The 23,254-nt window shown below is 40.8% G+C and overlaps 1 protein-coding gene across 15 annotated transcripts in view; it reads left to right on the top strand.

The window, feature by feature from the left end:
* The window catches only part of LOC309614571 (uncharacterized protein), a gene marked incomplete at its 5' end in the record, with an annotated part of 295,377 nt that overhangs the window by 142,095 nt on the left and 130,028 nt on the right, over window positions 1–23,254 (top strand). For 3 of the 15 annotated variants that reach the window (XR_014236273.1, XR_014236274.1, XR_014236275.1), the window contains one exon: window positions 2,131–4,136. The exons of the other annotated variants lie outside the window; for them this stretch is intronic. Of the gene's footprint in view, window positions 1–2,130; window positions 4,137–23,254 lie in introns of those variants that run through there. 15 annotated transcript variants of the gene reach the window in all.

Here is a 23,254-nt window from a genome sequence, read left to right as displayed (position 1 = left end):
CATTCTGCATTTTCCTCTGCAGCCTAGGAAGCTAGAATTTGGCCAACCAGTCCAGAAAACGGGCTGCTATGCACCCCGGGTGGGACGGGGGGCCCTGTGAAAGAATAGCCTGTACCCATCACTGCTATGCAAAGAAAGAACAGGTTCACGTGCAAGATCCAGCCAACCAAGGATCAAAGCGTCAGACCCAATAGTGGGCCCAAGTGATAAGGGTAGGACCTGGGGTCGGTGCACAGCACAGGCACTGAAATGAGTAACCACTCAGCCCAAACCTCAGGGAGTTTCTCAAGTCTCATCCATTGTGACTCTGAGACCCTTGAGGCCTCGGGCCACTTTTCTCTTATTTTCACTCTCTGTCCAGCGTTTACTATGCGGCTTGGCAGGCATATTTGTTGGTTGAATGAATGAATGAATGAATGTTTCTGACATAAAAGAGAAAATATTTAAGACTCCATGATCAAAATGGAGCTAGAAAATACTTTTAGAGCACTTCAATGTAGAAATGGTTCCTTGCCTCGGCACACTATTGTGTAGTTTTGGGTTTACAAAGTGATTTAGCATTTAATACATGATTTGATCATCATAATCCAAGATGTCAGACAGGCCAGATATATTATTTCATTTATTCACTCACTCAACATGTGTTAAATTATTGTAACTGTGGTCAGTCTGTTAGTAATTTTGCATATAGGTGTACGTAAGATGTGATCCACTCTTGTGCCCTCAAGTTCACGGTAGAGTGGAGGGTGTATATATACACACACACTGATACAGATAATGACACCAAAATATGCATTTAGACAAATAATTACAATAATATATGGCAAGTGTTAATGGAGGAACCAAGAATGCACATGAGATGTTGAGTAATTTGCCTATGGCAGCCAGAAAACTTCACAAAAATGAAGACATGTTAAATGAAGAAAAAGAATTTGGCAAATATCCAAAGATACGGGAAGACTTTCCAGAGTAAAAAGTAGAGCAAACACAGAACATCATTTGATACAATAGAACAGAAAATACTTGCTGGTCAGTGGCAGAATATGAGACTAGAAAGAAAGTTGAGGGTTTCCCTGGTGACGCAGCGGTTACGAGTCCGCCTGCCAGTGCAGGGGACACAGGTTCGAGCCCTGGTCCGGGAAGATCCCACATGCTGTGGAGCAAGTAAGCCCGTGCACCACAACTACTGAGCCTGCGCTCTAGAGCCCGCGAGCCACAACTACTGAAGCCCGCGCGCCTAGAGCCCGTGCTCCGCAACAAGAGAAGCCACTGCAATGAGAAGCCCACACACCGCAAGGAAGAGTAGCCCCTGCTCGCCACAACTAGAGAAAGCCCACGCGCAGCAGCAAAGACCCAACGCAGCCAAAAATAAATATATAAATTTATAAAAAAGGAAAAAAGAGAGAAAGTTGAGGCCCAGTCATCAAGGGTTGGGAAGCATCAAGCGTGAATCTTGTCTTCCAGGCCATGGGAGCCATTTAGAAATGTTAATGGGGGTGTGTGTATAAAACGTTCAGATGTGCATTTTATTACCCAGATTTCCAGAAGAGGAATCTGAGCAACAAAGGTTAGATGACTTTTCCTGGGTTATAGGGAGAATAATAGGAAAGCCAAGTCTTTGCTGGATTGGAAATGAAATGCCAAATGTCTACTTCCTGCTCAATGCTTAATCATGAGAGACAATATTTGTCACGTGGAAAAAGTTGATTATAATCAGACTGGAAAGTCATGTACCTGAAAATCTTTAGAAGGGAAAATATAGGGGAAGGAACAAGATAGAATAGTAGGCATGAAACAGTTGTTATCAGCCTGAATCTGTTTTACATTTCATTCCAGACCCTGCACATTAGCACCAACACAATGAATCTTTGTAAATTAATGAAGGTAACAGCGGGAAAGAATCAATCAGCCACCCTTGTTCCAAAACCCTCCTAGGTAATAACCTGAAATGAACCTGGGAGTCATGACCCCGCACTTATAGTCTGCTTCATACTCTTTGAACAAAAACAATTAAATAATCACATTCCTCGTGGCCCAACTTCCTGAATGTATTAATTAGATTAAAACACAACTTATCAGGATCCCTTGAGAGGAAGGGGTTTGCTGAGTGTGTTTTCTCCTGCCCTCCAGCTTCCAATGGCACGTCCTGCTTTCATATGGAGGGAGCCTGTACCTGCCCAAGCAAGCCTCTTTGCCACGCACCCGATCATATTCCTTCTGGACCTGACTCCCTTACACCTTCTCTCACCTGGACTCCTCCTCTGATGGCATTCTTCCTCCTCTACAGGACAAACATCTGCATTTCAGTTCTAATTGGGTTACAAATCCTCTCTTAAAATATAGAGGCCAGTTGATAACTCTTCTTGGCTCGATTTCAGCATTCATTCCATCCATCCATCCATCCATCCATCCCTCCCTCCCTCCCTCCCTCCTTCCCTCCCTCCAATCTCTATGAGAGATGGGCTCAAATCCTGGTACTGTTACTTCCTGTCTCTGTGATCCTAAACAAGTTATTTAACCTCTCTCTGTGGCTCAGTTCCTTCATCTGTAAAATGGAAATGATAACAGGTCATACCTTGGGTGGCTTATATGAGGATGAAATGAGTTAATTGCCATGAAGCAATTCGAATAGGGCCTGGCTCATTTAATGAGCAACTTCTCCTTAGTAGGATTTTGGGGATTCAGGTGTGAAAATGGCGCTCTTCCTGCCACAAAGTACTAAAACACAAAACAGATCCAACCACACATCAGGTTCAGTGCAGTCACAGAGAGGTGCATGCGGCATCCTGAGAGCACAGGGGCTGGGAGGGCTGCAGGGCCAGGGTACTCCCTGCCAGGGCCTCTGCGTGTGCTGCCACTGGTCTTGTGATGCTCTTGGGAGAAACCTTAAAAACTTTATTCTCTCACTTCAGTCAGGTCTCTGCCAGGTAAAAAGCCTTTTCGGACGCTCTGACCTAAAATACCAGCACCCGCTGCGCTGCGTCATTCTCTGTCCCTTTCCTTGTACTATTTTTCTTCATGGCATTTATTACTAGCTGGCATTATATTATGCATTTACCTGTTTATTTGTTTATATCAGTTGTTCTCAAAGTGTGGTCCATGGAGCCAGGAAACTTAACTAGAAATGCAAATTCTTGGGCCCCATCCCAGTCCTAGGAAATCAGAATCTCTGGATGTGGCATTTAGCAAGCTGTGTTTTAACAATCACCTGTAGGTGATTTGGATTCTTCCTAAAGTTTGAGAACCACTGGTTTATAGTTTGCCTCCACGGGAGAACGACAGCTCCTTGAAGTGCAGACTTTTCTATTTACTGCTGTATCCCTGGCACTTAGATCTGCATCTAACACATAATAGGTGTTTAATCAGTATTTGTTGAATGAACAAATGGATGACTACATCTCACTTGGTGACAGATCCAAAATCATTTCTCTATCACCCAGCTCTATTTTCTTTCACAACCTGGCTGCAAGATATAATTTCAATTAAAAAAATACCAGTATGCTAAAAAAAAAAATTACCAGTATACTAATATAAAAAGTTAAATCATTTATATTCAAGGTAAAAGACAGTGGATTTTTTTGACCTGTATGTTGATACACATGTATCTTTTTGCTGGAGAAGATACTTAGAAAATGCTTAGTATTTATATAGATAGAGAAAGATATACATAAAAACAACTGTCAGAAGCTCATTAAAGCACCATCTTTTGAGCTTAAGTTTATGCTGAAACTGGTTTCCTAATACTCAGGAGACATAGGGAGAAGGGGTTTGATAGAAATCCAGTTTGCAGCAGATTTTTGCAAAAGAAAGAATCCTTGGACTTCCCTGGTGGCGCAGTGGTTGAGAATCCACCTGCCAATGCAGGGGACATGGGTTCGAGCCCTGGTCCAGGAAGATCCCACCTGCCGAGGAACAACTAAGCCCATGCACCACAACTACTGAGCCCGCGTGCCACAGCTACTGAAGCCCACGCACCTAGAGCCCGTGCTCCACAACAAGAGAAGCCACTGCAATTGGAAGCACGTGCACCGCAACGAAGAGTAGCTCCCACTCACCGCAACTAGAGAAAGCCCGTGCACGGCAACAAAGACCCAGCGCAGCCAAAAATAAATAAATAAAATTAAAAAAAAAAAGAATCTTCAACCTGACAAGAATATGTCTATATCCACTACAAACAGCACAAGTATATCAATGGGAAAGGAGGGGGGAGGAAGGCAGGCATTGAAGATGCAGGCAGAGGGAATAGAGATGGATGCTGGTGCTAAAGATCTATGGCCTTATTTTTCTCAAGAAAGCAGGTATGCTCTGTCACCTGCTAACACCATAGCAACAAGCCCACATCATTTACCACCCTTGCAGTCCTGAGGTGCATCCTTGGCAAGTTAAGAAGCCAAAGATAAGAGAAACAGAAAGCTTCCCCTGGAGAGAAGGTTGAAGATGGATGGTTAAAGCACTCCATGTGGTGACCCGGTGCTCAGACAGCAAGTCATTCAAGTCCATTCCTGAAGAAGGAAGTGGACAAACCCAGTCTGTGGTTAAATGTTAATGTGTGTGAGGTGGAAAGTCAGGGTGGGGAGAGGCTGCGAGTCACTTTAAAGACCAGCACCTTAGCAAATACCAAAAGCATCACAAAATGCAAAGCAGTTTGTTTTAAACATGAGATGTTGTTTCCCTTCCAACATTTGATGTGTTTGATCTGAGCTTAGTTGCACAAACAGCAAGAGCAAGAAAAGGGTTGCTCTCTCAGGCCTTACTGTTAGCACCTTTAAATTGGGTTTAAACTTCCTTTTTTAAGTTACTTATTCTCTCATAATTTTATAGATGCCATAGGCTCCTAACGTATTACTTTAAATAATGGTATATGAAAAATTCTTGGTGTTGGGCACTCTTTTTAGCAAGTATAGCTTAGGTTCTGCTGAATTAAGGTATCTACCTGATTAGAATGACTTATCTAAAGTTTACTTATTGTTCAAGCTACATGTTCAGTGAAGTCCAGGGAAGGGAATGCCTCAAGCATCCTTTCTAGGTTGGGTTGGCATATCCTTCTAACCGGACCCACTATTATAACCTATACAGTCAACATCCCTTAAAATACCTGCCTAGCAACCTCTCACTACCTTTAAAAGATGACTTTGATCTGGAGCTACAGATTTGGCAGTTCTCATTTGTAAGAGATAAGGCATTCTACATGAGAAGAACAGTATAATGAAAGCAAAGAGGCTGGCTTTGAGTAGATTTTATATTTAAGATAGGCAAATATTTCTCCTTAAAACAGCGATCTCAAGGCATTTTTTTAGACACATGGGTCGATGGCCAGTAAGACACTGTGGTTCCTGATACCCTCCATCCCTTTTCTCTAAAGCATGACATTCCCATAGCAACCATGCCAGGACAACACCTCTTTCCTTTCTTTTGCCTTTTGAAGGTTGGAGGTGCTTGGGAAGGTGGAGAGGAGGGAAGTGAAATGGAAGCAGCGTGCATGTAGCTACTGAGTGCCAGGCCCTTGGCCATCTGCCTTTCAGGCCATATTCATGCCATTCGTTCCTGAAATGTAAGAAGTTTTATTTCCACTTTACAGAATACACAAATAAAGTTCAGTTCATTTTAGTAAAATAAACAAAACCAAACAGCAGATTGATTCTAAGACTCAGGTTTGTTCAATTTTCAAGATAATGCCAATTCCATCACACTCCTGTTACTCTAAGTGTGGTCCTCAGGAGCCCTGACCTGGGTACCATCTGGGAGCCAGTTAGAAATACAGAATGTCAAGGCCTTCCCCAGGCCTACTGAGTCAAATCCACATTTTAACAAACTCCACAGGTGATTCATAAAGATTTTAAAGTTTGAGAAACCTACAATGTTTTATCTCCTCAAAGACTAGAGGACTAGTCATTGAACAGACCACAAGGACTATTTGTTTCTGTTAATATCACTCTGAGGAATGTCAGTTTTCCAAGGTGAGCTAAAAAAAGTACTTAAGTCAAATGCTTCTTTGCTTTTCATTCATATTCCAGAGCTGTTTAAAGTGGGGTCTGCTGAAAACATGTTTCCTAAACATTTAACTCCCAAATTACCAAAATACTAGTAAATGCCATAGAGGTCTTTAAAGTCCCATTCCTTTTTAATAGGAAGTGACAACTTGTTGGATGGGAGATGGTAAAAGGTTGTAAAGTAAAATAATTGAAGCCTGCAAATTAAACCCTTAAAATTATAATGACTTTCAATCTCAGGATAATGAGATGGAGAAAATGTTTATTCTTTTAGCATCTGGTAGGAGATTTCTCTTAGGGAAAGACCAGCCAGTATACTGAAAAATATGGGTATCCCCTGCTATCTGAAAACAGAGCATTCCTATGAAAATTTTCTGAAGCTGAAATGGCTAAAGTGAAGAAGCAGTTGCCTAAGCACACCTCTTACTAACAGATGCACAGAATAACTCGAGATAAAGCACAGATGCTCACAGACACAGGTCAGAGCTATGCCGGCTTGATGCTGAGATGGTGAATGTAGTTACTGCACAAGGGGCTTGGTGGGGCTACTCTAGCTGCTCAGAGTACGCACGGCCTCTGTCACGCTCCCTGCAAAACAAGCACTGAATGTTATGTTCATTTTTCTCCTTTTTTCGTAAAAATGAAATTCCTCTTTGACTTCCGGTTAGCGAAAACAGGTAGTAATATAGGTCTTTCGTAAACACAAAGTGGCGTAAAGCAAATTTTGAAAAGCGGGGTATACCTGTATGTAGAAAAAAATGCCCCCTTGACATAGTTGAGTTCCTAAGGGATGTAGGTAGTACTGATGGTGTGTCTTCCGATGTAGGGAACACTTCTGCTTTATAGGAGGCAAGGGGAAAAAAGAGAGAGAGAAGAGAGAAAGATAGGAATTCTGTGATTCTTTGGGCTGAGTGACATGACTCCTTACAATGAAACAATGAATTCCAGTCCAGTGCTGGGTGTGCCTGAGTTTCTTTTAGAAAATGATAAAGGGCCTTGGGGCTTAGTTCTGCTTTTAGGTTTATGTGGGACCAGTTCGGAAGCAGGAGATGAAAATAGACTTGTTAGTTCTTGAGCATTTTGCTAAAATCTTGGAGAAGACTTTGGACAGTCCAAGCGATGGAATTTAGCAGACTTGAGGAAATTCATCCTAGAAAAAAAAATGTTCTGACTGGCTGCAGGCTTGTACATCAGGCAAACATGTGGCTTTCTTCCTTGCATTACCATAGTAACGTTTGGGAATTTTGTTGTTGTGGTTAGTAGATCACATCTCCACCAAATGTTGAGAGTCATCTGCCAAATAATGATGCAGGTTTTTAAATAATCAGGAGTTCACTAGGCAGTATGCATTATGGGGATTTAGGTAAAACAGGGACATCTTCAAGGGGGCTGGAAAGAGAGTCCTTCCAAAAACCCCCTTCTTCAGGGACTGCTTTGCAATATATGTCATTTGTTAAGGCCTCCTGAGCTTGCCACTTTCCCTTATTTGCTTTGTTCAACAAGCCTTGTTAGTGTCTGGTCTCCACCTGGGGTCTGAGGTGGACCTACCAGGACATTAGCATCCCATGAGCCACTAATCACATTGGAGAATGAAAGAAGTCTTCCATTCAAAGCATCCAAAATCACACACACACACACACACACACACACACACACACACACACACACACACACACACACACAAGCAGATGTAATTGAGAGCCAAGTTCCAAATATTTTAAGAGGGTTGAGCATCAAGCTAGGTAAATTGCCCAAAGTTCTAGCCAGGGCTGGAAAAAGACAATGAAAAAGGTCAAAAACCATACACAAATGGAAAATAGTCTTAGGCTGTGTAATGGATTAGATTGTGTGCCCTGCCAAAAGATATTTCAAGTCTCAATCCTTAGAACCTCCGAATGGAAACTTATTTGAAAATAGGGTCCTTGGAGATGTAATTACATTAAGATGAGGTCATACTGGATTAGGGTGGGCCCTAGATCCAAAGACTGGTGTCCTTAGGAGAAGTGGAGAACTCAGACACAAAGGGACAAACACAGACAAGAAGGCCTTGAGAAAACGTTGGCAGAGACTGAAGTGATGCAGCCATAAGCCAAGAAAAGCCTGGATCCACTAGGAGCTGGAGGAGAAAAAGATAAGATTCTTCCCTAGAAACTTCAGAGGAAACAGTGCAGCCAAAACCTTGATTTCAGACATCTAGTCTCCAAAAATGTGTTGATAAATTCTTTTAAGACACCCAGCTTGGGGTCCATCGTTACAGCAGCCCTAGGAAACTAATACAGGCTGGAGTGTAATTTGGGGACCATATATAGGCAAATACATCTAGAGGTGGGCAGGTTATATTTACTCATTTGTATTTCACTGACTGCCTAGTTCAGATGTCCTATAACACTCACTACGCTGCATTGTAAACGTTCATTCATATGAACCCTGGACACTCTACTCCCTGATAACAGAGATCATGTCTGTCTTGCTCAAGGCGTATCCCCAGCAGCAAGCCCAGTGCCTGCCACATAGTCGTTATTCAGTAAATCTGTTCAGTTGAGTCAGTAGGTTGACCTGGGTCACAGGCAGATGGGGAGGACAGAAGACAGTGTGCACAAAGATGTTCTTGATGCTGAGTTTCCCTGCCATCAAAGCAGAAATTTGCTTCTTAGAATACCTGGCCTCTTGCATTGGCTCCGTCTTCCTCACTTTTGTTCTGCCTGCATTTGGATGTGGTGATGTGCCTGTGGACGCAGAGAAGAATCTGTACCCTATCTATGTGTGCACAACGTCACTATGAGTATCTCAGAGGATCTCTACATTTCCGTATGCCACGGGTTACCGCATATGCACTGGCATCCTCCAGGATCTGTAACCTGGATGCTGCCAGCTGTTGGGATTCATCATCCTGACTATTCACAGGCCTCCCCCTTTCAAAAGCCAGTGGGTCTGATGGATGAGATGGCCTCTCCCAGGGGCTCTGCCTGCCTGCGATGCAATTTTGCAAGTCTAGCAAGAACTGGCTTTCATTTCAAGCACGTCTCAACGATGGAGACTTTTAGAGGGGAAAACAAATTTGCCAAGGACGAAAGCCTCCAAAACTCCAGGTAATAAATTGGGTCTGAAGTAAGTTTTATCTTCCTCCTTTCCAGCACTCTGCGCTAGTCTAACACCATTAAGTCTGTGCCTAGTTAGTGGCATTGAGCGACAATAAACACAGTTCACAGTATATAAAGTATAGGTGTTTCTTTTGGTTTTTTAGTATCTTCTTCATGGTTGCTACAGAAAATTGAGGTTTAATCAATCAGTAGTTTCATCAGATAAGGAAAGGCTGTATCCGAAATACATAAGGAATACAAGTGCTCGCCACACAGTTGTGTGCTGATAATGGCTGAGCTGTGCCCTTGTACAGACATGATAAAGCATAGCTGCTTCCTCACCCTAGCGATGGATCTTGACTCTTCCATCCAGAACTAGCATTATCCCAGCAGGAAAGACTCCTCAGAACTCCTCAGGGGCGCTTCCCTGGTGGCGCAGTGGTTGAGAATCTGCCTGCTAATGCAAGGGACACGGGTTTGCGCCCTGGTCTGGGAGGATCCCACATGCCGCGGAGCAGCTAGGCCCGTGAGCCACAACTACTGAGCTTGTGCGTCTGGAGTCTGTGCTCCACAACAAGAGAGGCCACGATAGTGAGAGGCCCGCGCACCGCGATGAAGAGTGGCCCCTGCTTGCCACAACTAGAGAAAGCCCTCGCACAGAAACGAAGACCCAACACAGCCAAAAGTACCAAACACTTTAAAAAAAAAAAACAAAACAAACAAAACTCCTCAAGGTTACCTTGATATACCCACTTAATAAGAAAAATAAAATATGGTCATAGCGACTTAGCCTTTATTAACCAATCACAAATGATTTTTCACACTGCAAAAAAAAAAATCAAGTCATAATTTTATTTAGATATCACCGGAAGATTATCAGATGCCTCCCATATATTTCTTTCTAGATTTATAAATACAAAAAGCCAAAACACGGTAATAAATACATATATGTGTATCACACACAAATATGTGTGGGTGAATAATGCTTTTCTCACAGCTAATCAGCATCTTTATTTCAAAGCAAGATTCCTTCTAATAAAGTAAATTCACATATTATGCTCAGAATTAACATTTCTTCATTCAGGATTATATTGAATCTTAAATGAGTTAATGTGTGTGTGAACACTTAGAAGAGTGTCTGGTTCGATCAAGGCCATTCATTATCATGCTTGCTTGTATCGTTATTTATTCAACTAACTATAAGTGTTTATTGATCATCTACTATATTTCAACACAAGGAATAAGAAAGTGGCCATCTCTGCTCTTTTGGAGTTTAAAATCTAGAGGAAAGGCAAACACTAAATATCATCACACTCTCTAATCCAGAAGAGGTGTAATCCCACTGTGAGAAGAGATTTATATTGATATTCAATATAATTATGCCCCAGGCCTGCTTCTGAACTATAGGTGCCTTAACAAGGGCAGACTTACATTGACTTGAATGTAGCTGTCAAGGCCCCCTTTCCATAGAGGAGTTATAGGCCAGTTAATCTGTACTGGCTTCCTGCCATTCTTGGACACCCCTCTACCCTTCTCCCTTGCCAGCATCTACTACTTTGTTGACAGCTCTCTGTAATTCAACTGACCTTTTGTCAAGCAGTGCACAGTCTTTCTCTCCCTTCTCATATCTAATATCGTTATAAGAAACGTCATCATCTATATTGATAATTCATCCACTCTCTTATTTTAACTTTCCTTCACCTCCCTGACTTCCCCAGACATCACACTCCACTCCTTTTCAGGAACATTTTCTAATATAGTCAATTGGAACCACTCCATTCCTGAAATGAGTTTTCCCATATATAAAATTTTAACTGTCAGCCTTTCAGGCTTTGACCATGACTCCCTCTCCTCTGAGATTTCTCTCTGCCCTATTTCCACCAGGCCTGCTCTTTGGCTTTATTTGTCCTCTAAATCTCTGAAACTTTCCTTTGCTCCAGAAAAATTCCTGTCCTTCTCTTAGTTTTCCTTCAGCCCCTATTGAGCCTAGGTCCCTTGACACATCTCCAGTGAATCCTTAATGTCCTTGGGCTACATTTCTACTAGTATGCCCAGGCATACCACCAGGAGAAGGTGCCACAGCCCCATGAAATGGTACCATTACACTTTATACTCTTTAATGATATCAGCTAATCACACAGTGCCACATGGGGGTTCCTTTGTGTATTTCTGGACGTGTTCTCACCACTCTTCCTGAACTACATGCTTGTGTCCCCCCCCCACCCCTGCCAAATCCATATGTTGAAACCCCAACCTTCAATGTGATGGTATTTGGAGGCTGGGATTTTGGGAAGTAATTAGGCTTCGATGAAGTCATTGGAGCTGGGACTGGGGTGGGTAATGATGGGATTAGTATCTTTATGAGAAGAGGAAGGGACCAAAGCTCTCTCTCTCTGCCATATGAGGAGACAGCAAAAAGATGGCTGTCTGAAAGCCAGGCACATGTCTACCAGCAGCTTAATCTCAGACTTTCCAGCCTCCAGAACTGTGAGAAATGGTTTTATGTAAGCCACCCAGTTTATGCAATTTTGTTATAGCAGCTCAAACTAACTAAGACATCCCTTAACCAGTCTTTTCAAATTTTCTCCATCAGAATATTTTTGCTTCCCTCTTTTAAGGACAGAATTTGGTCCAGGTCATCTGATTCATCTCATTCTTTATTTTGTCAGATGAGGATTCAGAATATTCTTTATATGCTGATTACAGCAGAATCTGTTTTCTAGACCATATTTTTCTTCCTTTTGTATATTTCCACCAGTATATCCTGAACTGGACATCCAACATTCGATCTGTTATTACCTTGTAACCTTATTTTTTCTTCTGTGATCTTTCTACTATACTGTGTGACCAACCTCTGGATGCCATTAGATTCTAGATGCTGAAGAACCAGAATGACTAGTGGAAACTTTTGTCTGATATATTCAGAGATCCTTATACAGAGATATTACCATTTAAGAGGCAAATGAAAATCTTTTGACTCAAAACTTCTCATTCTCTCCATTAAGCAAGTAGGGGATGATAAACACATCATATACCAGCATTTGGGTTGTAATGAAATAACCATTATCCATCAGCCAATACTTGTTTTAAGATCAAGATGCTACATTCCAGCTATAAAGCAGACTTCTGCCATTAATGACTGTATGACTTTGTACAACTTATTTCTACGTTCCAAACTTTCAGTCGTGTGGAAATTAAGGGAACTGGACTAGGTGATCCCTGCAGTTTTATTTCAACATAAAAGTCATTTAAAATTAGTATTTCTATCATTTTAGATATTTAGTAGAGTGTTTAATGTGGGTTCCACACTGTAATAAGTCCTGTGGAAAAGTGGAGAAAATATAAAATATTGAGAGTCTTAGACCCTGCTTTTGGGGTAGAAATACAGTTTATTGGAGCACAAGTGAGGAAATCTGCATTCTAGTTCTAACTCTGGCACTAACTTTTTGAATATCTGAGGGAAAGGTATTCCCTTTGCTCGGTACTGCCTCAGTTTTCCCTTATATAAAATATGGATAATGAACAGTTGGTCTTTAAGTTCTATGATGCTATTGTCTAGCTACAAGAAAAAGATCAAGACATCAACTAATTCAAGAAGAAAACACAGTGGTACAGAATTATCTCCCACAATCACTGAGCTGCTTCTAGTGAGGATACAGATGTTGAGTAGTTTATTCAGCCACCTCTTTTAGAATGCTTGCTTGAGCTCTGTGGGAACTGAGCCAACACTTCAGTGTTCTTCACTCAATGGCCTGTCAGTTCCCCTTTTAATGGTAACATTGCACCCTCAATGAAGTGCTAAGGCATTTCTTTCCTTGCAAGATGAAAAGAGGTGGCCACAGAACTGGCACAACTTTGGGCTGCAGACATCCTTCCAAATCTCTTTTCTCTGAGGAGCCAAATGATTCATTCAGGAAATGTATGATTGCCCAGTACAGAAGAAATTAGGAAGATTATCTCCCCTCACCTCCCTCAATTTCCCCCATGCTCTTGATGTTTGCATTTTGGTAGTTCTCAAAAGGTTTAGTATCCAGTTTCTCAAATTTTCTTTCAGGAGTAGGGAGCATAAAATTGAAATCTAATTAATGCAATGAATAAAAGCACATCCTCACTTCTGAAAACTTAATAATATTGAGGAATATATGAAAAAATAAACTGTTCAAAGATATAGATGTCTATAGAAGAGGGGCTCCACCCTCTCTGCCTTTATTTTTTTATTTATTTTATTTATTTATTTATTTATTTATTTTTGGCTGCTTTGGGTCTTTGTTGCTGTGCGCAGGCTTTCTCTAGTTGCGGCGAGCGGGGGCTACTCTTCGTTGTGGTGCACGGGCTTCTTACTGCGGTGGCTTCTCTTGTTGTGGAGCACGGGCTCTAGGCACGCAGGCTCAGTATTTGTGGCTCGTGGGCTCTAGAGCGCAGACTCAGTAGTTGTGGCGCACGGGCTTGGTTGCTCCGCGGCATGTGGGATCTTCCCGGACCAGGGCTCGAACCTGTGTCCCCTGCATTGGCAGGTGGATTCTTAACCACTGCGCCACCAGGGAAGTCCCACCCTCTGCCTTTAAAACCTCATCACTTTCCTGACATCTGTTCAGTAGCTTCCTGTTGTATTGGGTTTTGGGGCCAAAAACTCAGCTTCAAAAGCTTAGATGACCTCACTTCCCTGTCTTTCCTCTTCTTCCTGCCTCTTCACCTCTCTGCCACCAAGCGCATACATTCTTCCAACAGATCTCTGTTGAATGTCTAAGAAACTGCATGGTGTGACAGCAGTGGCATTAGATTAGGAAAAGGTGACTTGAATTCATGTTCCAGACCCAGATCTGTGACCATGGTAGAGTTGTTCTTTTCTCTGTGCTTCAGTCTCCCCATCTGTAACATTTTATTCCTCGGCCCATAATTAGGCAACCCAGTACAAACTGTGACAACTCTAATTGACCAGAAACTTTTTGAAGACAGAAATGATGGCTCTTTTATCTCTGTATTCCTCACCTCTAGCAAATGCCTTACTCACAGAAGGTATTCACTGTAAATTTGCAAAATGAATGATTTAGTGACTAATCCTGGGGCTTCCCACCCTGCTACAGCTAAAGCTGCTGAGAGCTTATGAGAGACAGACATTGGGCATCAGACAGAAGGAATACCTCTGCCTGTAGCACAGCACACACGTGCACACGCACACACACACCCCTCATGTAGGTACTCAACTGACTGCCCCTATCAACAAAACAAAACTGGCCTTTTCCTGTCTCACCTATTTCCATTAGATATAGATTTCTTCTTTATAGTGATCTATCCTTATGAATAATTATTTTCTGTGATTTTACATAAGAATATAAGAAGGTTGAAGACAGCCCTAATGTTGTATTTACCTGGGACTCATGTCCTCTGGGGATGAGTCTATGGGTAGCAAAATGCTAGTGATTGTGGAAATTATGAAAAGAAATCTAGCAAAAAGGAGGCTATGAAAGCCAGCTGGGTCATTTCCCCTAGCAATTCAACCTTCTTAACACAGATCTGCATATTTGAGTCCAAAAAAATAGGGTTCCATCCCGGTTATCAGATGACCATAACAAACTATAGCCAAGCTCCTTCAACATTACCAAAAAAAAAAAAAATCTTCTTCCTGGCACATCCTAAGGGATGTTGACTCACCATGTAGCTTAAGCATTGGCTTTGAAATTAGATGGGTCTGGGTCCAAACTTAGCCCTGCCACTTTCTCAAATAATGTTTTCTTGAAAGTCACTTAACTTTTCTGAGCTTGAGTTTCCTCATCTATAAGCAGAAGCTAATGTAATAATAATATATTTAATTGATGAAATAGTATGGAAAATCAAGGTGGAACTTTTGTTAAAACTCTATCATCTTTTATGTGTTAATGATTAAAGGTGTAACTTTTGTTAAACTCTGTCATCTTTTATGTGTTAATGATCATCATAACATTGGAGACAGTGGTCTTGTTTTGGGGGCCCTGCACTCCAACTGGGGAGCCTGGGTATAGTCTCATGAAAAGGCATGTTGAGGTGCAAGGAAACTTTGCAGGGGGTGCCATGAGATGGCCGATTGAGTGCTATATGAATGGACGAAATCTATCAGGCTGTGTTTTCACAACTCACTGCTGTGCCTGGCTCTCAGGGAGCCATAGTTGCTTTAAGTAGCTGTCTAGGGGTCCATAAAATATTTAAGAGCTTTGTCTAGTCCCACACAGAGAGCTTTAAAAGTTTAAATGGACTTTATCCCAACCTCAGGTTTCAGCTGAACATCTATGCAAGGATTCAGTTTAGTATCTTTGAGAGATTAAGGGGTCTCCAGGGGGCTTCCTACTAGTCCCAGAATCTTGGGAGAGCAAAACACACTGGCTCCATTTCACAATTAAAGAGACAGATGCTCCAAAGTGATCTTCCACTGACATCCAGAGCAGGTTGGATGTCCAGGCCTGGTGCCAGCATTTCTCTTATTTGGTAAATGAGTGCTTGGACATCTTCCTAACTTCCTGCAAAAGGACTGCACAGCTTGATCCCTTGCAGACAAGAGACCATAAGCACATAATTGACATTGTTGAGTGAGACTGACAAAGACATATCTATAAGAGTGATATAGTCGTAAAAATTATTTATTGAGAGGTACCATAGGCCACAGACTGTGTTAATCCCCCTTGATACAATATTACTGACAAGAATGAGCGAGAGCTTTTTGAGCTAGGTATTTGATTTCTCAGTTTTTAGAGGAGGTAACAGACTCGGGGAGGTTATGCGACTTGCCCACAATTGTTCAGGGCTAGTAAGTGTCAGAGCCCAGACTCTGGCCCAAGTACTTATAATAATATGTATCATTATAATAATAAAAATGTAAGATATCAATGACAAGAAAAGCCATAAATGACAAGCCACTGTGCTTGAAATAGTATATGATTGAATCTTTATAACAATTCCATTCTTTAAGTACCACCATCCTCATTTTATAATTGAGGAAAATGGGCTTTGAGAATTTTTAGGTACTTTGCCCAAGGTTATGCAGCTGGTGAGTGGTTGTCTCATTCCCAAGCGTGTGCCCTTTACACTATTCTGCACTGCCATTCAAAGAGAAAACGTAATTTATAGTCTCCCTAGGCAAGAACTTTGCCATTTCACTCAAGAGGAGGCTGCCTTGTAAGACATTTGTAGGATTTGTCTGATGGTGGAAGGGAGAAGTGGACTGTTTGAGCATTTCTGGGGAAAGGGCAATGCAGTGAGGGATTTCCTATATCCAGAAGCCCTGCCATTTGGTTTGATGTTGAGGGTATTTGCCCAGATGGTTCTGAGGATAAAGAACAGCTTTTACTTCTGTGGTTTCAGAGCTCACAGCTCGAGTGAGGTCGATGACCATCAGATGTGAAGAAAACAGCATGGGCTTGGGAATCCAGTTCAGACCAGGGCTCACAAACCAGGCGCTTGCAGCCAGTCCCCGCTAACAGACAGATGGTTTTTATTTATGAAGACAGTGTGTGAACAAAATTGGAACTGGTTAACAACTTTTAAAAATCAAGAGATTGCATAAGAAAATCCAGATTCCAAGCTTCTTTTGAGGGGGAAAAAAAAAAAAAAAAAAAAAACCTCAAAAGCTCTGGTGGCTCTGGGCCTACACACCTGCACGGCAGTCGTCAGGCCCCTTGAGAAGGATGGACACTCCTGTTTGCTACAGTGTCCTCCCTGCCCACGTCATTCATTTAGGTTATTTGGTCCTGTAGATATTTGAGTTTGCCTCTTCTGTTCCAGAGCCAGCTCTGCTACTAGCTAGCTAGGGGAACACAGAGAAATCTCTAAATCTTTCTAAAAATAGGAAAGAATTTTGATGAGGTCAGCAGTTTTGCAAGTATTTTTGAGCCATGGATCACTTTCTGTTAATAAAACTTGCCCTTCGTATAATAATGCATATATGTGGACTCTAGAAAAATGGTATAGGTGATCTTATTTGCAAAGCAGAAATAGAGACACAAGATGCAGAGAACAAATGTATGGATACCAAGGGGGAAAGGGGTGGGGTGGGAGGAATTAGGAGACTGGAATTGACACATATACATTATTGATACTATGTGTAAAATAGAAAACTGATGGGAATGTACTGCATAGCACAGGGAACTCTACCTAATGCACTGTGGTAACCTAAATGGAAGGGAAGTCCAAAAGGGAGGGGATATCTCTATGTGTATGGCTGATTCATTTTGCTGTGCAGTGGAGGCCAACACAACATTGTAAAGCAACCATACTCCAATAAAAATTAATAATAAAAAACCAAACAAAAATAAAAATTAAAACTTGCCCTTGAAACTCAAGGGTAGTACAGGTAAAAGGGTCTTTACAATGGCTGGAGAGGCCTGGATGCCAGTGCCACGCTCACCCCGACTCCTGGAAATAATCTTTAAAGGCGAAATGTCACGCCCCCAGGTTCTAATCATTACCGGCTTCAAAGCTCTAGAGTGACTTGTAAGGCTGCCTCAAAGCTGGGAGTGCAAGGATTGGGAGGTTATTCTGCACCAGCATCTACATACTGCCCTTTCTTGTATATCCGTGATTATTCATTGTCCTCTCATCTCAATTCTTTTTTCTGTTCCTTTTTCATTGTTTTCTTTCTTTCTTTTGTTTTTTTCTTGAAAGGGCTTAATTCGTTGTGCGTATCACACAATAATAGTTTTCAATTGTTTAAAATCAAGCTATAATTTACATGCAAAAACTTTACCATTTGTTTAAGAGTCTGTGAGTTTTAACAAATTTATACATACTGCCACCATCAAGATATAGAAGAGTTTCATCACCCCCCAAATTTCCCCACGCCTGCTTGTAATCAATTCCTAGTCCCTGGCAATCACCAATCTGTTTTCCATCCCTATAGTTTTGCCTGTGCAAAAATGTTATATAAACAGAATTATGCAGTATGTAGCCTTTTGAATGTAGCTTATTTCATTTAGAATAATGCCTTTTGAGATTTATCTATGTCGTCATGAGTGTCAGCAGATCTTTATTTTTTACTGTTGAGTAGTATTCCATTATATTGTTATAACACAATTTTTGCATCCGTTCGTCAACTGATGGCCTTTTGGGTTGTTTCTAACTTCTGGCAAAGAGGAATAATGCCATGACAAGTATCTGCATACAGGTTTTTGTGCAAACATCAGTTTTTATTTCACTTGGGTGTTTACCTAGGAGTAGGATTGCCAAGTCACGTATAGTATACATTTAACTTTATAAAAATCTGTTAAATTGGTTTCAAAAGTTGATGTACCATTTTGCTTACATATCAACAATCTATGAGAGTTTCATTGCTCCACATCCTCATGTCCTTGGAATTGTCAGGTTGTGGAGTTTTTTTGTTCACTGGCTTGTCATTTCAGTAGGCGTGTAATAGTATCTCATTGTTTCATGTGCATTTCCCTAATGACTAATAATTTTTTAAACTTTTATGTAATTATTTGCATACATATCATCTGAGCTGAAGTGTCTGTTCAAATTTTTTGCTGATATTTTGTTGAGTTGTTTGTTTTCTTACTATGGGTTCAAAGAGTTCTTTATATTTTCAGGTCCTTTATTAGATACGGGATTTGGAAAAATTGTCTCCCAGTCTATGGCTTCCCTTTTCATCTTCTTACAGTATCTTTAGAGGAGCATACGTTTTTAATTTTGCTGAAGTCCAATTTAACATTATTTTTCTTTTTTAGATTGTGCTTTTGGTGTCATATTGAAGAAATATTTGCCTAATCTTAGTTTACAAAGATTTTCTTCTAAGTTTTCTTCTGGAAATGTTATCTTTAGGTATATGATTCATTGCGGACTAATATTTGTATCGTGTGTGAGTAATGGATAGAGGTGTCTTTTTGCACATGGATATATAAATGTTCTAGTTCAAAACCATTCTTTTTTCAACGAATTGCCTTTGCACCTTTGTAAAAAATAATTTGACTGTATATGTGTGAGTCTACTCCTGGACTCAATAATATTTTGAAATGAAGTATCTCCTACTTAAACATAGACATCATATAAATATATAGACCAGATTTCACTATGTGGCAGAGAGAATAAACAAAAAAAGGGGGGGAATATAAAACCTTCCATGGTCTCTATGAATAATGAGGAACCTGTAGATTATATAAGCAAAATTAGAAACATCCTTACCTAGGCATGAGAAGATCTGGATTAGAGTACCAGTTGCACTACTAGCTAACTTCAAGAACTTTTGCAAGTGACTTATAATGTTTATATGCCACAGAGTATTGAGGAAGGTCATGTACACAGTTTAGTCTAGTATGAGAGACACAGTATACAAAAAAAATAATAAACAGTGCAATGATTATTAAAATATGATCTCTAGGATCCATTCTAGCTCTAAATTAGGAATCCAACAAGGTCCAGTAGAATCAAGAGACCTAATTCTACTCCAGTGGTGCCCACTAGCTCTGTGGTTAAGCAGTAATGTACAACTTTTTGAACCTCAATCTCTTTATGTGTAATATGGGGTAATTATGCCCCATCTGCCAACCACTAAAAGTACTCATGAAGAGTAAATAAAATTTCTTTGTGAATGTATTTTAATAATGCATGTTGTACTGAAGGAATATGAAAGGTCTTTATAATTATCTGGCTGCATGAAAAACAGAATGATGAAAGGGTGTTTAAAATAACATCTGGGTAACAATTTGTCTTACACTTTGAAAAGTTTTAACTAAGTTATTTCTAACCAACTTACAAAGAAAAGTCCTGAACAGCAAATAGACTGTTCAGTTTGGAAAAGGGTAGACTGTAAATATCTGTGCCAGAATAACGGACTGAGTTTGTGGTCTGCAGAGAGCAGCAAGGACCGAGACACAACAGTGGGAAAACAGGTATTGTTCAAAGATAAAAGGAGGCATGTTCAAAAATTTTACGAGCTTATTGGCACAAACGTGAATTCAGATTGGGCAGCACCAAACTGGAAGTGGTTAGGGGTGCTCTACTAATAGGAGGTGGGGGAAAGACTGATAGAGAAGAGAAAGAAGAAAAGAGTATTTGATTGGCTATAGCGTAAGCGGTTGCCTTACATGGGAGAGTCCAGTTGGCTTTTTGTGATTGGTTGCCTTTAGATTTCAACTTCTTATCCTTGAAGTATTTACAGTCTTAGGTTTTGGTTTGTTCACTAAACTACTAAGGCATTAGAACAACCTCAGTCTAATGGCCTCTTTATTTAATTAATTCAACAGCATGAAGACATTATCCATAGGTCGAAGGTCCAGATGAACTCATTAAAAAAAAAAAAAAGTTTAAGGCAAACAATATGTTGGAGAACAGGTGTCAGAACACAGGTAGCATACATCATGGTGAGCAGAGGAAAAGCAATATTAATATTTAATGTTTTGAGTGTTTGCTATGTTTCAGGTACTGTTCAAAGCACTTGACATGTGTTAACTATTTCAATGCTCAGAACAGTTCTGTGCCAAAAGGTACTATTATTGCTCAATCCACTTCCATTGTAGATGAACAACCAGAGCAACAGGAGGTGAGGTGATGCACTGGACTTCCTCTGTTTGACTCTCCAGTGGTACACGCTCTCTCTCCTGCTCTGTGCACCATCTCCTCCACCTGTGGAGCAATATGCTTCCACATGCTTCCTTGCCCTTTGACATCCAGTTGGGTTCAAAGCCACAGAAAGCCTCAGCTGGAGACCTGAGGGAGGAAGAAATTGTCATGCATCCCTCCCTGTAGAGTCATGTAACTGACTGCATCCCTCAACCTTCGATGCTGAAAGCTCAGCCTCTGCACTGGTGCCAAATCAAATCTCAGAGACAGAGTTTTGGGTGAAATAGAAAAGAAGAGCTTTTTTGCTTTGCCAGGCAAAGGGGGACACGGCAGGCTCCTGACCCAAAAAACTATGTGTCCCAACCCAGGAGGCTTTGGTGAGGAGTTTTATAGCAATTGGTTCAAGGGCAGGGTTGCTGATAAGATTAGAGTGTGTGCAGGGCCTGCACTCTTTTAATCTGGCTTCAGGTGTTCTCCTGATAAGCTTCTCTGGTTCTCGAGGCTATCAAATTATGACCTTCTCTCTGGAATGAGGATTGCTTCATCTTCCATTTGTTGGAGGTTTTAGTTCTATAAACAGCTCAAAGATGTTGTTATGTGTATCCCTTGAGGGGAACCAGGACCCTGCCCCAAGGCTGCACTATGGTTTCTTGACTGTTCCTCCCTTGTCTCTGCATCCCCTCCCTTCCCTGATTAGCAACTGTTTGAATCTGCCCTTTGGAACTCAGGGAAAGTCATGGAATGAAGCCTATTTCCTGTAATCAAGAAATGGGAGACACAGAAAGGCTTACGTGCCCAGGAGCCCCCCAGGGCCCTGCTTGGTTTCACCTAGGGACGCAGGGTCCCTTCTCTTTGGACAGTTCTCTTTGCCTCTTCTCCTTGTCCCTTCAGGTTTTAGGGTGGTAAAGAAAACCACCTAGTAGTAACCCTGGGGTTCTGCACAATCCTTTGTGACTTTCTTACTCTCAACCCATACTTTGTAAATAGTTTTTACATTAAATTCCTCTCTAGTTATCCAATTTGAGTCTGTCCTCTCTTCTCTCACCAGACCCCATAGATAAAAGTAACTTGTTAGAGGCAGTCCTGCTAGTAGAGCAGGGATTTAAACCTAGGAATCTGACACCAGAGGCTCTACGCCTCTAAGAGAGAAAGTCAGCAATCAAACAGGCGCTCACTTGGTGTCTGAGGGCAAGATGAAACATTTTTCATACTTTAAACAGGCAAGAATTAATTCCAACTATGATGAAGGCACTGCTTAAGTGCTGAGTAGAGAAAAATCAGTAAAATTCTGCTTTCAAAGGGCTCGTGGACTAGCTATGTAGATAGACAATTTTAATACAAGATCACAGAAGAGGAACGTAGGATCTCTGGAAGAAAGCAAAAGAACGTAGTGGCTGGAGCAAGCTTAGAGGGCATGTGACATTGTGTAAACAGATTTAGTGATCCTCTAAGCTTTTTGGATGAGGGCTTCCAAATGCAAAGCACTGCTTAGAGAAAGGCGATTATTTTCTTTTAATGTAATAAGATTTCACTTAGGTCATGACAGATATATGTTCTCTTTTAAAGTTATGAAATAATTGAAGCAAAAATAATATAATCAAAATCTACCCCAATCGTATGAAACAATATAACTATATATATGAATATCCTTCCTATATAACTGATTATACAGGACATAATGTACCCTGCCTTTTTCATTTTAGAATATATGATGATTCCTTTCACACTGAGTTATTTTTATATTTTTGCAGAAGCGACCATAGTTTGCCTGCAAAATTGCGTTTTTTTTCTAGTTCAGTATTTAACCTATGATTTAATTTGACAGGCGCCCAACTTTTCTGGAACATATCCTCAGCATTAGAGGAGTTTTGCCAGTATTTCAGGAAAATTTCCACGAAGCTGTGTCTACTTAAGACAAATGTTTCCAGCCACAATAAATTATAGGGCCACAAAAATATCAAGCATCTTCCAAAGACTGCCTTTTGGCCTAATAAGGCAGATTCAAGTCCTTTATCTACACACTATTAGTTCGTGGATAACCCGTTCTTGGGAGGCCCAGTCATGGGCTTAATAATAAATAAGATAATAATACATATAGGAAACAGGGAATGTTCATTGGTTCAAGCATCAGCTTTTCATCTGTTCATTCCTTCACTCACTTCTTCATTTATTCAACAAATATTGAAGAAGTGTTTCTACAATTCCGGTCCTGGAATGGCTTTTGGTTTGGGCTGTGCTGAGCCCAAGCTTGAGATTGTATGTGATGTGCTTTCCAACGCTTGGTCTGTAGACTTGGTTCTGGAAACATCTGTGTCATCTGGCACTGAACACTTGAAGCATTTCAGACTAAATACTTTTTCACCAAGGCTACACCTCCCTGTCTCCATTTTCTTTATTGCTCCTAATGCTAATCTGTCACAAACTTGTCAAGCCAATAAGCAACAATGGTAAAAAGTTATAATTCCTTATATCTTTCTTTGGTAGAAAGGCTAATTGTTAAATAACTTTTGGATTAAAGAATTTTTAAATTTCTGCTTAAAATAAGAATAAAGTTACAGTGTTTCATAGGCTAGAACTAACTCCAATGTTAAGAAATACATAATACCTTAAAATAGTTCCCTTATTTCTAGCTGTGTTAAGAAGAATAATGACACCCCTCCCCCC

This window comes from Balaenoptera borealis (assembly GCF_965194805.1).
Source record: "Balaenoptera borealis genome assembly, chromosome: 17".
NCBI classification, from domain to species: domain Eukaryota; kingdom Metazoa; phylum Chordata; class Mammalia; order Artiodactyla; family Balaenopteridae; genus Balaenoptera; species Balaenoptera borealis.
Note: the sequence above shows the minus strand (reverse complement) of the source record. Positions and strands in the feature narration are given on the sequence as shown.